The sequence below is a fragment of the Lissotriton vulgaris genome, unplaced genomic scaffold, assembly GCF_964263255.1.
Source record: "Lissotriton vulgaris unplaced genomic scaffold, aLisVul1.2 SCAFFOLD_6274, whole genome shotgun sequence".
NCBI classification, from domain to species: domain Eukaryota; kingdom Metazoa; phylum Chordata; class Amphibia; order Caudata; family Salamandridae; genus Lissotriton; species Lissotriton vulgaris.
The window spans coordinates 1-14,143 of NW_028253344.1; positions in this window are offsets into that span (position 1 = coordinate 1).

Genomic DNA, 14,143 nt, shown 5'->3' on the forward strand with positions numbered 1-14,143 from the left:
ATGTCCCTGTCTGATGTGTGTTTCTCCCTGTTTGGTGTATGGTTGTCCCTGTCTGGGTTGGGATTCTCCCATAGAGCAGAATCTCAGATTTTTGTTTATTGCACTTGAGCTGTGCATCCGCCAGCCATTTAAAGATGGAAACTAGGCACTGTTGACGGAATCTGATGTTTTGTCCCAGGTAAACAACAACTGAGTATCGTCCGCATAGGCCATCACCTTAGCCCCTAGCCCCTCTGCCAGATATAACAATGGCGTAACATAAATGTTTAAGAGGAGAGGGCTAAGGGAGGAGCCCTGCGGGACTCCAGAAGTAACCAGCTGAGTGGAGGAGGAGAAAGGTGGGAGCCAAATGTGCTCAACCTGCTCCTCCAGGAAAGACCTAAGCCAACCCCCACCAGCTCCCGACACACCATTCTCTGCTAGTCGGGCCAAGAGAAGAGCATGTGGGACCGTGTCAAACGCCGCCGAGAGGTCCAGCAAGATTAGTGCTGCCCTCCCGCTGGTGTCGAGGCACTCCCGGATAGCTTCAGCCACCTCTATTAAAACAGCCTCAGTGCTGTGAGAGGCTCGAAACCCTGATTGAGCAGGTTGCAGAAGTGCCTCAGTCTTCACATATTCTGTAAGTTGTTTATTGACCACCTTCTCACAGACCTTGGCAATAGCCGGAAGGAGGGAGATAGGCAGATAGTTACCCGGGTTAAGGGGATCCAGATAAGGTTTTTTAAGAAACTGCAAGATCTTCGCCTGCTTCCACCCCTGACGAACAGCCACTGTCTGGAGAGACAGGTTGACAATGAAGTTCACCTCTGTATGTACACTGCTGCCAAAAGCCTGGCAAGGCAGGAGTCCTAAGGAGAACCCGACTTGAGCCCCCTGAGGATTTTAAGAGATTCCAGGGGGTTGACTGCTCTAAATGCTGACAGAGAGCAAGTGGAAGCAGCAGGTTGCACCGCCAAAGGCCCCTCAAGGCAACCATTACCAGAAAGAAATGTAGTCTGGATGGCCTGAATTTTATCTCTGAAACAGCATGAGAGCGTGTTACACCAGGCGAGAGAAGATGGAGTCACACTCGCTTGAGCCAACGGTAACATAAAACTCTCCACTATGGCAAAGATTTCTTTAGCGTTATTCCTGGTAGAATCAATGCAAGCTGCAAAGAATTGCCCTTTAGCTACGGCAATAGCATCAGAGTACATTTTTTGCATTGCTCTAAACTTCCTCTTGACTATGGGACAGTAACCACTCCTGCGCCAAGCTCGCTCCAAAATCTTGCAATCATGCTTAGCAGCTTTAAGAGTCAAGTTGAACCAGGGTTTAGAGGGCGCACCTCTGGCAGGTCTGACGGGCCGAAGAGAGGCTACAGAATCAGCCGCCCTCGCCACCCAACCAGTAAACCCCGACTTACACTCCTCCAATTCACCTGACAAGACGGGCCTAGAAAGATCCAGAGCTTGTTTGAATTCCAGAGGATCAATTTTCCCAAAAGCTGGCTTCTGGTAGGAGCGCACCTGTGTCTCTGCTCTAGATACCATCTAAGAGAAATAGGATATAAAATGATCGGAGAAGGATACCGGGCAAGGATCCCATAAGGAGATGGGGAAATTGGAACAAATCGGGTCCAATGTATGGCCGGCCTGATGAGTAGGAAGGCTGACATGCTGACTGAGTTGAGCCAGTTGTAATATATCCAGCAGGTCAATCACCTCCCTGGTATCAGGTCGATCCAAATGGATATTAAAGTCCCACAGAACCATATAGTGGGAAAACCTTACGGCCCTAGAGACGATAGCGTCCCCACAGGTCTGGAGGAATGGACCCGCAGGACCAGGGAGCCTATAGACCAGGGAGGCTCCCAAGGTAAAGTGGGCTGAAAAGCGCATGCTAAAATCAAGCACCTCACAGCCTGCCCATGCGGTAGTGTCCCCCAAACGAAATTGTCCAGGGGTACAGCGCAGAGAGGCCTGTCCAGGGGTGCAGAGGAGGAGGGACCTGCCTAGGGGTGCAGACGAGGAGAGGCCTGTCCAGGGGGAAGAGGAGGAGAGACCTGTCCAGGGGTGCAGAGGAGGAGAGACCTGTCCAGGGGTGCAGAGGAGGAGAGGCCTGTCCAGGGGGCAGAGGAGGAGAGGGGAGCAGAGGAGGTGAGGCCTGTCCAGGGGTGCAGAGGAGGAGAGGCTTGTCCAGGGGCAGAGGAGGAGAGGGGCGCAGAGGAGGTGAGGCCTGTCCAGGGGTGCAGAGGAGGAGAGGCTTGTCCAGGGGCAGAGGAGGAGAGGGGTGCAGAGGAGGTGAGGCCTGTCCAGGGGCAGAGGAGGTGAGTGTGAGAAGTTGGCCTGGCATATGCTGTTCACTAGTTATAGTGGGCACCTTGCACCAGTCCATACAACCCTTATTGATGATAGATTAAAGACAACCTTTATTGAAAGCTGTCCTAGTGGTAGCTATGGATGAAGTCTTGAAGGAATATGAAGCAGCTTGTTTTACCAGTCTATAATCTCTTGAATGAGCAAATGAGAACCTGACCAGGTATATATATATAAAATATATATAGTTATTCTAAAACACACCCCTTAGTCTCTTTATGAGGCTAGAAGTCGAAGTACACAAGATACAAGTCAAATACAGTAAATAGCACAGTTTACGATAAGCCCCAGGGGGGACCAAACCATATACTAAAATAGTGGTATAAGAACCACGACTTGACTGGACACAAGGCCTAGAGCCTGTAGAATCGCTGGACCCCTTTGGAATCACCCAAGGTAGTGACACCGGGAACCCACGGGGAACGCGTGCAGTGTGGGAACACAGCCGCAAGTGCTGTTAGCTTCTTTGGGGAAGTCGCAGTTAGAAATTTAAAGGTTAAGGACACTTAGAAGTTGACTAGGAACAAACCCTTTTGGACTTAGATGGTTCTAGGGCTGACACCCACGGGAGCACTGGAGTACTCGAATTACCTAACCCAGGAAAGCCTGGAGCACAGGTGCCAAATGGTGTTGGGTTGCGTCCTTGTTTTCAATGGCGAGTTGCTGCAAAGTGCTGCTGCCGGGAAGAGTAGAAGTGTCTGAAGAGATCAAAAACTGGATCGAAGATGAGAAGAACCTGAAAGCAGAAGGGACAGAGTATGGGTCACTTGCCAGTGACCAGGGGCACGATAGTCGAATGCCCACTGATGTCGGGGGCTTCAGGTGAGATGAGGGGAAGCTTGACTCTTCAGTCACGAGGACCAGGAAGCGTTGACGACAAACAGGAGCAGGATTTGAGCTGTCCCACAAAGGATGTCGAGTGCTGCAGCGCCGGTGCCTGGATTGGATCTCTTCGGACACTTCTCGTCTTCACGGCAGCAGCACTTTGCAGCAACTCGCCATTGAAAACGACAACACGACCCAACATCATTTGGCACCTATGCTCCCGGCTTTCCTGAGTTAGGTAACACGAGTACTCTAGTGCTCCCGTGGGTGTTGGCCCTAGAACCATCTAAGTCCAAAAGGGTTTGTTCCGTGTCAACTTCTAAGTGTCCTTAAACTTTAAATTGCAGAGGAGATGAGGCCTGTCAGGTGTTGGGGTGCAGAGAAGGTGAGGTCTGTCCTGAGGGGGTGTAGAGGAGGTGAGGCTTGTCCCGGGGATGCAGAGGAGGTGAGGCCTGTCTTTTGCTGGGGGTGCCTGTACCGAGGGGGTGCAGAGGAGGTGATGCTTTTCTGGTGGGAGGGGTGCAGAGGAGTTACAGAGGAGGCCAGTCTAGGGGGTGCAGAGGACTTAAGGCCTGTCCAGGGTGTGTAGAGGTGGTGAGGCTTGTCCAGGCATGTGTAGAAAAGGTGAAGCCTGGCCAGGGGTGTAGAGGAGGTGAGGCCTGTCCAGGGGTGCAGAGGAGGAGAGGCCTGTCCAGGGGTGCAGTGGAGGTGATGAGGTGCCGGGTTTTTAGGGACCCGGTGGTGCCAGGGGACCACACCCGAAGACCTCTGAGTTCTCCCTGTTCTGGACTTACAGAAACACGGAGTCTTCTAGGTGAAGTCAGAGATCGAGTTTTATTGGCTGCAACCAAGTAACATGTGTCCTAGAAGTACGACAGCACGGGCTGTAAGTTCTCAGGAGACTGTTCGTTTTTACAGAACCAGCCTTCTCCTTATATACATAAATAACAGCTGCAGGCAAGAATTCTTGAATTTATGATATGGCTATACACATATTTCTACAATAATACAAAGAGCGAAGTCATGCTGGTCAGCACATATTTTAGATGTCCAGTTTGTGATGCATTACCCCGCCAGATCCAGAATTCCCATCAGATATCGATGAAACACCAATAATGTCGGGCACCCTCCCATCATAAAACGGGTCATAAACAAGAATCATGGACAGGTGTATGTGTATGGAAAACAGGGTCTGTATGTAGTGAATGGTTTATGACATGTTGTGCCTTGATGATATCTTGCTCGGCCACTGAGCGAGGAGCTGCCCAAACAGGCTTGGCTGGAGGCAATGGAGTCAGCTCGGCCAGGTCATGGGGAAGTCAGCTACGGTGGACGTGTCCTTTCAGATCAAACTCGGTCTTAATCAATTGACTATATGAGGGCAAGTCATAAGATGGATGCCGTTTACAAAATGGAGTCTGAGGGTTCGGGACGGAAACCATGATTTAAGGGTGCTAGCATCACTCAATCATGACGCAAATGCATAGGGATAATGTCCTAGTCATTACCGGTCCGTAGATACCAAATTCGTCATGGTACGACAATATTTTGTGTAAGGGTGTTGGACCTCGATATCTGTGGAACAGCAGGGTCCGGATTTATAGTACCACAGACCCTCCTTTTGCCCTCATGTTAGGCAATAACTCACGCTAATCTGAGTCCAAATCTGTATTGATGAATTCATGGAGATGCTGCTGTAGCATCTTTCTGTTGCTCAATTCGTCCCTTGATACAGGCTTCCTTACACATGAAGTAGCGCAGAGGCCACATATTGCAGGAGCGCACTGCACAAACAGGCAGAACATAAACAGAACGGCTAAGATCATCCCGATGAAGATCAGAGTTTTCCATCCCCAAGCAGAGATCAGTTCCCAGACCCACCCTAGCAGAGACCAATCCCCTTTCTCCATGTGAAGGGAATCAGAGATTTTGTGTAATTTGGAGATGGCCTGGTACACTGTCGGAGCATTATCGGGGATGAAAATGCAGCAACTAGATTGGATCACTCTACATACACCACCACGGTCTGCAAGTATGACATCTAGGGCAACCCTGTTCTGAAGGGTCATAAGTCGATCCGACTGAAGCTCAGCTGTCAAGTTGCTAAGGGCACCGGCCGTTTCAGTCACGGCGGACTCAACTATCCTAGTCAATTGTCGAATGTTCCTGCTGTTCACCATGGGCCCCCAAAATGGCAGAAAACCCTTTGCGAAGTCTCCAAACTCCTGACCCGCGGTGTCGTCTTGACTCACGACACCCCTAACTGTCCTTGTCCGATGGTAGTCTGCCCCGGCCGTGTAGGTGGGTGGCAGCAGAAACGAGATAAAGCATGTGCCCGAGAAGTCAGGGGGCAACCATGTATAGGCTTTGTCATGGCAGACGAAGTAGGTGCCTTTAGCCGCCAAGAACGGAGGGGAAGTTCGGGAGGAAAACACGTATGTTTCCGTGCATACGCTCTTCCCCAACTGTGCTTTGGGATCCCTGCCAATACCTTGCAGACACAAGTGACCTCGGTGGGGCACTATCCAGACTGGGGAGGATTTCTTTGTTTTCTGGCTTTTATTCAAAGAGATCCTGTATTTAGTCACGTTCCAACGGCTGTAGGGAGCGAGTTCATCTTTAGGAATCGTTTGATACGTGTCAACATCCCTACTCATATTTCTTATTCCTACCACTAGTGCCTTGTTGCTGGAATCGCTCTCCGCGGAACGGGGCGGGTATGGTTCTAGGGCGAACAGGAACATGGTCTGGAAAGACCACAGAGAACCGTAATAACTGAATGGTAGGATGAAGTATGGAATGCCCTTATCTGTCGTGTGCGGCATGAGTCCGCAGATCCAACAATTCGATGTGTTCATTATGGACTGGTGCTGGTGTAGTAGCTGGATAAAGGAGTTATTTACGAACTCTAGTCTTCTGGCAGACTCGTGTTCAGGACGAGGGTGAAAGGAGTGTAAAGAAGCAGTCGGAGAAGGCGTGGGCTGAGTGTTGTTTACAAAGGTGATTTGAAACGTGGATAAGGTGTAACCAATCAAGAACATCATTATGCTACATATCATCAAAATACATATTATCAGGAATTTCTTCCTGGCCATTACAGTGCATATTCTTGTTTTAAAGTTCATGCGTCTAGCAGGTCTCTCTACCCTCGGAAACTCCATCCTCTGGTTGCTGCCGGCGGTGGGAGGTTGCTTCTGCCAAGATGTGCGCTCTGTCCAGTTCGGGGTAATTCCCTCAGACTGACCAGAACCGTTGATCTAGGCGTCCCCGGCTGCACTCCTCAGACTTCAACCGCGGCCCTAGCAGCAGAACCGGATGGCGGTTCGAAAATCAAAAATGAGCTAGTTCCCTGGGCGAGAGAGCTGTGAAATCAAAAATAGTTCATGGGGAAAAAGGGAAAATCGTACTAATTCGATTATGTCAGTTCCTTGGTCTTGACCTCAGATTATATTGTTCCTTTCCAGGCACGGTGTGATCTTCAAACAATGTTTCAGGTTCTGTAGTGTCCAACTGTATCGGCGGTGGGACAGATCCTTGCAAAATACAATCGCTCTCTTTGTCGGTACCAGTTTCTTTTAGTCGTGCATCGCTGAAGGGGACAAAACGAGGTATAAACTCAGTTTCGGAGTCAGCGACTCCTTGCTGGACCCATCGGTCATATGGAAGGGGGAGCGGGACCCTTTTGCAATGGGCGCCGTGCACCCAGTGTTTCTTCCCGTGGACACTTACTGCAGAGCGGGTGGACAGCAAAACCTAGAAAGGTCCGGTCCAGCAAGGCTCCTCGTTCTTTGTTCGTCTGAAGTTCCGAACCAGGATCCAGGAGCCAGGTTCGATGGCGTGGCCTGGATCGTCAGACACCGGTGGAGAGGAGCTGTGGACCTGTTGATGTAAAGCATGCAGTTTAGTTGTCAGTTCGTGCAAATAGTCAAACAGTGCAGGGTACTCTATCTCCCTGAGCTTTCTGGGCCTCGGTACTCCCCATATATTTGCTGGGCGCCCGAACACGATCTCGTGTGGGCTAAGTCCTAATCTGGAGTGGACAATCATCCTGGTAGACAGGAGTGCTAAAGGCAGGGCGTCTGGCCACTTGAGACCTGTGCTGGCTTGGATTTTGGCCAGTTTCAATTTTAACGTGCCATTATAGCACTCTACCAATCCTGCCGATTGGGGATGATTCGCAGCATGAAATTTCTGGTGGATGCCTAGACACTCACACACTCTCTTCATCACTCGTCCCACGAATTCACTTCCATTATCACTCCAGACAATTCTAGGCATGCCAAATCTAGGGAAGAATTCCTTGACAAGGGCTTTGGCAGTTGACAATGCAGTGTTGTTCTTAAGGGGGTACGCTTCTACCCACCTGGAGAAGGCGCAAACGACAACGAGGACATATTTCAGGTTATTGCACCTCTCCATGTGGATGAAATCGAGCTGCAAGACCTCGAATGGGTACGTTGGAGGCGCAAAATGACCAGCTGGGGTTGGGGTTCCCCTACCGGGATTGTGCTTCAAACACACCATACAATTTCTGACCAGATTCTCTGCACATTTTGGGATACCACCATTCTGCCATACTGGGGCCAACAGTTTACATATTCCTTTCACACTGATGTGTGCCATTCCATGGGCCATCGTCACCACTGAGAGCACATAGGCGTTAGGTAACAACCATCGCTGATGTTCTGACAGTTCGACCCAACAACCATTCGCGTCTAACCTACCCTTGCTTTCTCTCCATTCATTCACCTCTTTCTCAGTAGCATCAGCTTGTATAGACTTCACGCTTTCGATAGTGTCCTCACACATACCCACATCAGGGGTCCATCTAGCAGGACCTACGACATACATCCGACTCATTGTGTTCCTTGCAGTCTCTTTCGCGACCTCATCGGCAAATGCATTCCCTTGACCAACATCATCTCGGATCTTTCTATGCGTGCTGCACTTCACAATCGCAACCTGTAGGGGCAAGGTCAGTGACTCGAGAAGGTCGTGTACTAGCTGGCCGTGTTGAATTTTCGCACCATGTGACGTCAGGAACCCACGTTCACGCCACAATCTTCCAAAACTGTGGGCTACGCCAAAGGCGTACTGACTATCAGTATACACATTCACTCGTTTTCCTTTCGCCAACACACATGCTCTTGTGAGTGCGACTAACTCTGCTGCTTGTGCAGAATTCTGGGGGATGCGAGCTGTCTCTACAATCGTGTGTAATGTTGTCACGGCATATGCTGCAGTCGTATCACCATTCGGCAACTTGAAACATGAACCATCAACCCATAAATTATCATTACATTCAGAGAGGGGAGTGTCCTGTAAGTCTACTCTCCCTTTTGTCTCTTCCTCTGTCCTAAAGCATCAATCATGTTTGTCGACCTCATCTGTCTCTGCTGGAATGGGTAATAATGTAGCAGGGTTGAGTGTATCACACCTCTTTATGTGAATGTGACTTGCTAACAGGGTCAATTCATAGCTGGATAGTCGAGCACTAGTTAGATGTTGCGTTTTCGTCCTGTTTAGTAGGATATCTTCTGCATGTGGGACCATAACGGTCAGAGTATTATTCATGACTAACCCAGCAGACTATCGAATACAGACAGCCGCTGCGGCAGTGGCCCTCAAGCAACTTGGTAATGCCTTGGCTACAGGATCTAGAGTCGCAGAGAAATATGCACATGGGCGTTGTTTGTCCCCAAAGTGTTGTGTCAAGCTTGATAATGCGCAACCTTCCTTCTCGTGGACATATAATGTAAACGGCTTGCTGTATTCGGGGTTGCCCAACACAGGAGCCGAACATAATGCCTCACGCAACTCATGGAAACTCGCCTGACAATCTTCAGACCAAGGCAAAGGATTGGGTGTGTCTTTACGCATTAATGCCAGCAAGGGTTTGGCCAACAGTGAGAAGTTCGGTATCCATTGTCTACAGTACGATGTAATGCCCAAGAAGGCACACACTTCTCTTTGTGTCCTTGGGACACTCAATTCTGCAATTGCCTGTATTCTTTCTGGGGTCAGTCTCCTTCCCTCCTTCGATAAGATGTGACCTAAGTAGGTTAAGTTCTTGTCGGCAAAATTGCAGTTTGGAAAGCGAGACTTTGTGCTTCATGTCTCATAAATGACGCAGCAATGACGATGTGGCTCGCTTGCAAATCTCTTCAGTATCTGCAGCGATCAGTAGATCGTCTACATACTGAATCAGAGTCGCGCCACCAGGTAGAACAATCGTATCGAGTTGTGTTTTCAGAGCCTGACTGAATATTGATGGACTCTCACAGTAGCCCTGAGGAGCGCGTTTAAAGCGAAAGCTTCGTCCTCCTAAATTGAAGCCAAAGATATCTCTGCTCTCCTCTGCAATTGGGATGCTGAAGAAAGCATTCTTCAGGTCAATCACTGAAAACCAATTGGCTGAGGCTGGAACCATTGTCAATAAGGCAGTAATGTCGGGGATGACTGGAAACTGTGGTACAACGATCTTATTCACTTCCCTTAGATCGATCACAAATCGGTACACAGGGGGCTGTGAAGGATCGGTACGCTTTAACACAGGCAAAACAGGACTGTTACAAATGTTGCCTGAAGTCTCTTCGATGACATCTTTCGTAATCAGATCGTAGACGATCGCTAACAAAGCCTTTTCACATTCGTTTGATATTCTATATTGGGGAATACGTGGCAACCTAACATTAGTTTTTAATATTATGACATATGGTGCTATCTTCAAATGACCCACATCATTAGAACCATTCGCCCAAAGTACATCTGGAAGAGATGACAACTCAGTTGGAATTCTTTCCTTTGACAAATACATCGGGGAAATTACTTTCTTACCAAGGGTGAGTTGTACTCCCGAAGGAGAACATTACAAAGTCACATATAATCTCATCAACAAATCCAAACCTAACAAATTTTCGCCACAACCTGTTGTAAGAATGAGGGGTGCTTCTAATTCGCATGGGCCAACAGAAAGAGGCATGGGACTGGAGATCAGGTTTCTAACAGGGGCGCCAGAAAAACCTACTGAAACATTCATTTCGCCAGACAAAGGTGCGCCAGGAAGTTTTGAGTGCATAATAGAACTTTTTGTAGCACCAGTATCCAGCAGAAATGGCTCTGACACTCCGTATGTAATCACCTCGACATAAGGTCCATTCTGATCTACTGGAACTGAAACAACTCCCTCTCTTTGTCCATGGCTGTCCTAGCAATTATTACCCTCATTCTCGTTTTCTGCGTAATAGTTGTCTGCATAGTACTGAGCTGTCCTGGAAGACGCATTATTTTGTTGGTCAAAGCTATTCATAGAATTCTGAGGCGGAAAAGAAATGGTATTCTGGGAGAAATTTCCACGGCCCCTCCCTCTAGGAGCCTGTTGAACACCTCTACCTCTTGCGCCGGAAATACCGTTTAAGCGTCGCGCAAGAGCTTGACAATTACTTTTGAAATGACCCTCTTCTTTGCAATATGCACATTGATTCGGGCCATACGGAGAACGCTGATGAGAAAACTCGTTTCCTTGCTCGTTTCTCGAATACTGCTGTGGTTGCTGATAATTGGGCTGACTAGGAGTGCGAGGCGGATAGGCTTGCTGGAGAAGAACCTTAGTTTTTAACTCTTTAGTCTTCTTGTCTGTCTTATCTAGCTCGTCTTTGCGTCTATTTTCATAGTACTGGGCTGTGGCTAAAATCTGCGCTGACGTGGAAACAGCCCAAGCACTCTCTGAATCTTTCAATTTATTGCACAGTTCAGGAAGCAGATTATGTACAAATTTGTCTACAAACAATCTTTGGCCACCCTCGGTAGCCATGTCCTGACCACTATGATCAGTGAAAGTCTCCTCAAATCTCGTGAAAAAGTCAGACACATTCTCATCTTTCTTCTGCTTGCATGCAGATAGCTTGTCCCAATTTACGCGTAATTCAGGCTTTAACGTTTTCATGTACGCGATAATCCTACCGGGAAGGTCTGCTATTAAAGGCTCGGGTTCAGAACCTCCAATTTGTCTAGCATCAGAAGCAGTAATATTAGCCCATGAGTCACCTAGTTCTTGATCATGGTCTGCATGACGAATTTTACTCCATAAAGGATGCGGAACAACATTCCCAAACAACATGTCTACATCTGCTAAATTCATTACACATGAGCTGGCAGTCTGTGATAACTCCTTGTACTATCCTGCTGGGTTTTTACGTGGATCAGGTAGTGTCTGTTTGAGTGCTTAAACTTCGGATCTTTTCCAGGGGACATGTACCCATACACTCTGGAAATGCGGTGGAACAGATGGTTGTGCATTCGCATCACCTTCCCTCCAAACTGGAGGAACCTCTCTCATAGGGTACTGTTGTGCCTTTTTCCTACCAGACACATCATCCTCATTAAATGATCTAGAGCTGTTTCCCTTACTCCTATAAGATAACAACAGATCCATTGCTCGTTCAACATCTGCACCTATAATCATGCCTTCGTAAAATTTGAATCGCATGCGGGCTAGTTTCTGCGTTTTGGGTCATTGTCTTGTAAATCTTCCCAGAGGTACACACACATCTCTTCAAATACATATCTTTGAGTGGATGACTCCCACTGACGGAAGACTTCCATAACAGACTGAACATCATATCTTACAGTATCAGTAACCCATGTCCTGTCCAGGGGTGTGCATAGGAGGTGAGGCCTGTGAAGTAAAACTCCACGAAAAAGATACGTGGAACTTCTTTATTTAAGATCAATAGAACCTGCACCCTCAGCTTGCTGGTGCCTGTCACTCCTAGTCAAGCGCAGCCTCATCAAAATTTTAAGGCTGCCTTCAATTGGAACATTCTACGTAAGAACCAAAGGTGAGCGGGAGGGGGGGTGGGGGGGAAAGTACCAAGGGGACACGATATAACACATCTTTCTCCCTGAAGGGAAGAGAGGAAGCCAAGTGAGAGGTAGAGAACAAGAAGTGTTGAAAAGAAGACGGGAGAAAGGAAGAGGGAAGAGGATAAGAGGGAATTGATGGAGGAAAGGGAAAAGGGCTAAACAGGCAACACATTCCAACATTTGGTCTTGCGCAGAAGACCTAACAAACACAGAATGTTACAATAAGTATATCATCCATCACACCATTCTGTATCATTCTGTATACTTTGTGCCAACCTGGAGAGGTACTTTGCCTTATTCCTCTTCTCGCCGGGACCTCATCAGACTGAGTACTCAGGGCAAGAGGTCTGCTGGCCACCCTATGTTCTACCTCATTCTAGCCTATGGCGACACGATCCATACTCCATTTTTCCCCATCTTCCAAAATGACAACATTCTTTTAACCTCTTATTTTCTCTGGAGCATAATATTTGTCGCCTTTACCACTCAGGCCCTCAGGTTTCCTGATGTTAACATTTTGCCCCGTCTGAGAGACCTGTCCTTTGCACCCCATTTCCTGTCGTACCACTCCTTGTACTGCTTTTGTCTGGATTCCACACTCATCCTGAACTCTGCTGGATTGACCCACATCTTATCTTTAGGGCACAGCCAGTTGGGGACAATTTTGAGCCCGCTTTCCTCCCCCTCAACAGTTCAAAGGGAGTATGACCTGTGGTGAGACTTGGTGTAGTATGGTATGACTATAGTGTATCTCTAATAGATGGTTCAATGGGTTTACCTGACTTGACTGCCAGTTGAATGCACTCTTTTATCACTCAATTAGCCCTCTCTACCTTTCCATTAACCTTTGGACAATACAATGGTGTGCGTATGTGGGCTATTGACATGTCCCTAAGGAAGTCCTTCCTTTCCTCCGACACCAACTAGACGCCATTGTCCGTGACTATGGTAGAGGGAATGCCCTCCTTAGAGAATACGTCACTCAAGAAAACCTTAAGGGACTTTGTGTTGATGTTGTTCACAAATTTGTAAGTAATCCAGTTTGAAAATTAATCAATGAGCACTAATAGGTACCAATGCTGAGGTCCCTCTGCATGTATAGGACCAGTGATGTCAAAACCTAGTTTGTCAAGTATGAAGCAGACCCTGCTTAGAACCTGTCCCTTAGGTTACAGCAATAATGCCAACAGGTGGCTTAGTCTTTTAAATCCAAATAAACGAAGTGATCAATAAGGTTATCCAACCTGTTTATTTTTCTCAAATTAGAGATTTCAAAGAAGCGTTTGAATATGATCAATCATCCAATCATTGGTGAATTAATGTATTCATTCATCATAAGTCATGATGGGGGAGACTCCAAAAAATCTCGATGCATTTCGGGCATTTGATATGCCCTTCTTCAGGGGAACATCTGTAAGCCAAAAACAAAAGAAAATGCACTGTATCCAAGTATGAAAATTGAACAATCACAATCAATGTCATGCCGACCTCGTGTGACAGAAAAATAAAACAGCATGAGACGAGAGCAGATAGAAAACGGATAAGTCAGATCGTCGAAACGGTGCTCTATAGATCAGTGCTGGTGTTTAAAAATGTGCATATAGATATCCAAAAATAAGAGTGATCAGTGCAAAAAACGGTGTAAGGGTTACCGGTGCGACCAATATGCATGCAAAAAAATGCGAAAAAACTCTTGCATAGCGTATTCAAACAAACGTCAAGAGCTGGTGGGACTTCTGTTTAGCTATCTCAACGCTGGAGAAGAGATAGACACGATGATTACTTATGTGAACGCAAAAAAATAATGAAGCTGTGTAGCGTCAAAAAATCTAAGCGCAAAACGTACAAGAGTGCAGAAGTCGAGTCACCAGTAGGTTCCGGTGTCAGCGCGTGTAGCTCTACCGGTACGAAAAGTGAGCGAACCAGTGCAGTAAGCGAGTCAAAATGGTGAAAGCTACTAGATATAAACATACGGGGAAAGTTTGATCACGTGGAAGGAAAGTGAAAGAAAGAGATGAAGGACTGTTCGCCCAGCGTGAACCCATCTAATATGGCGGCTGTGTAACGTGAATCAACAAATATGTATCAATAATGAT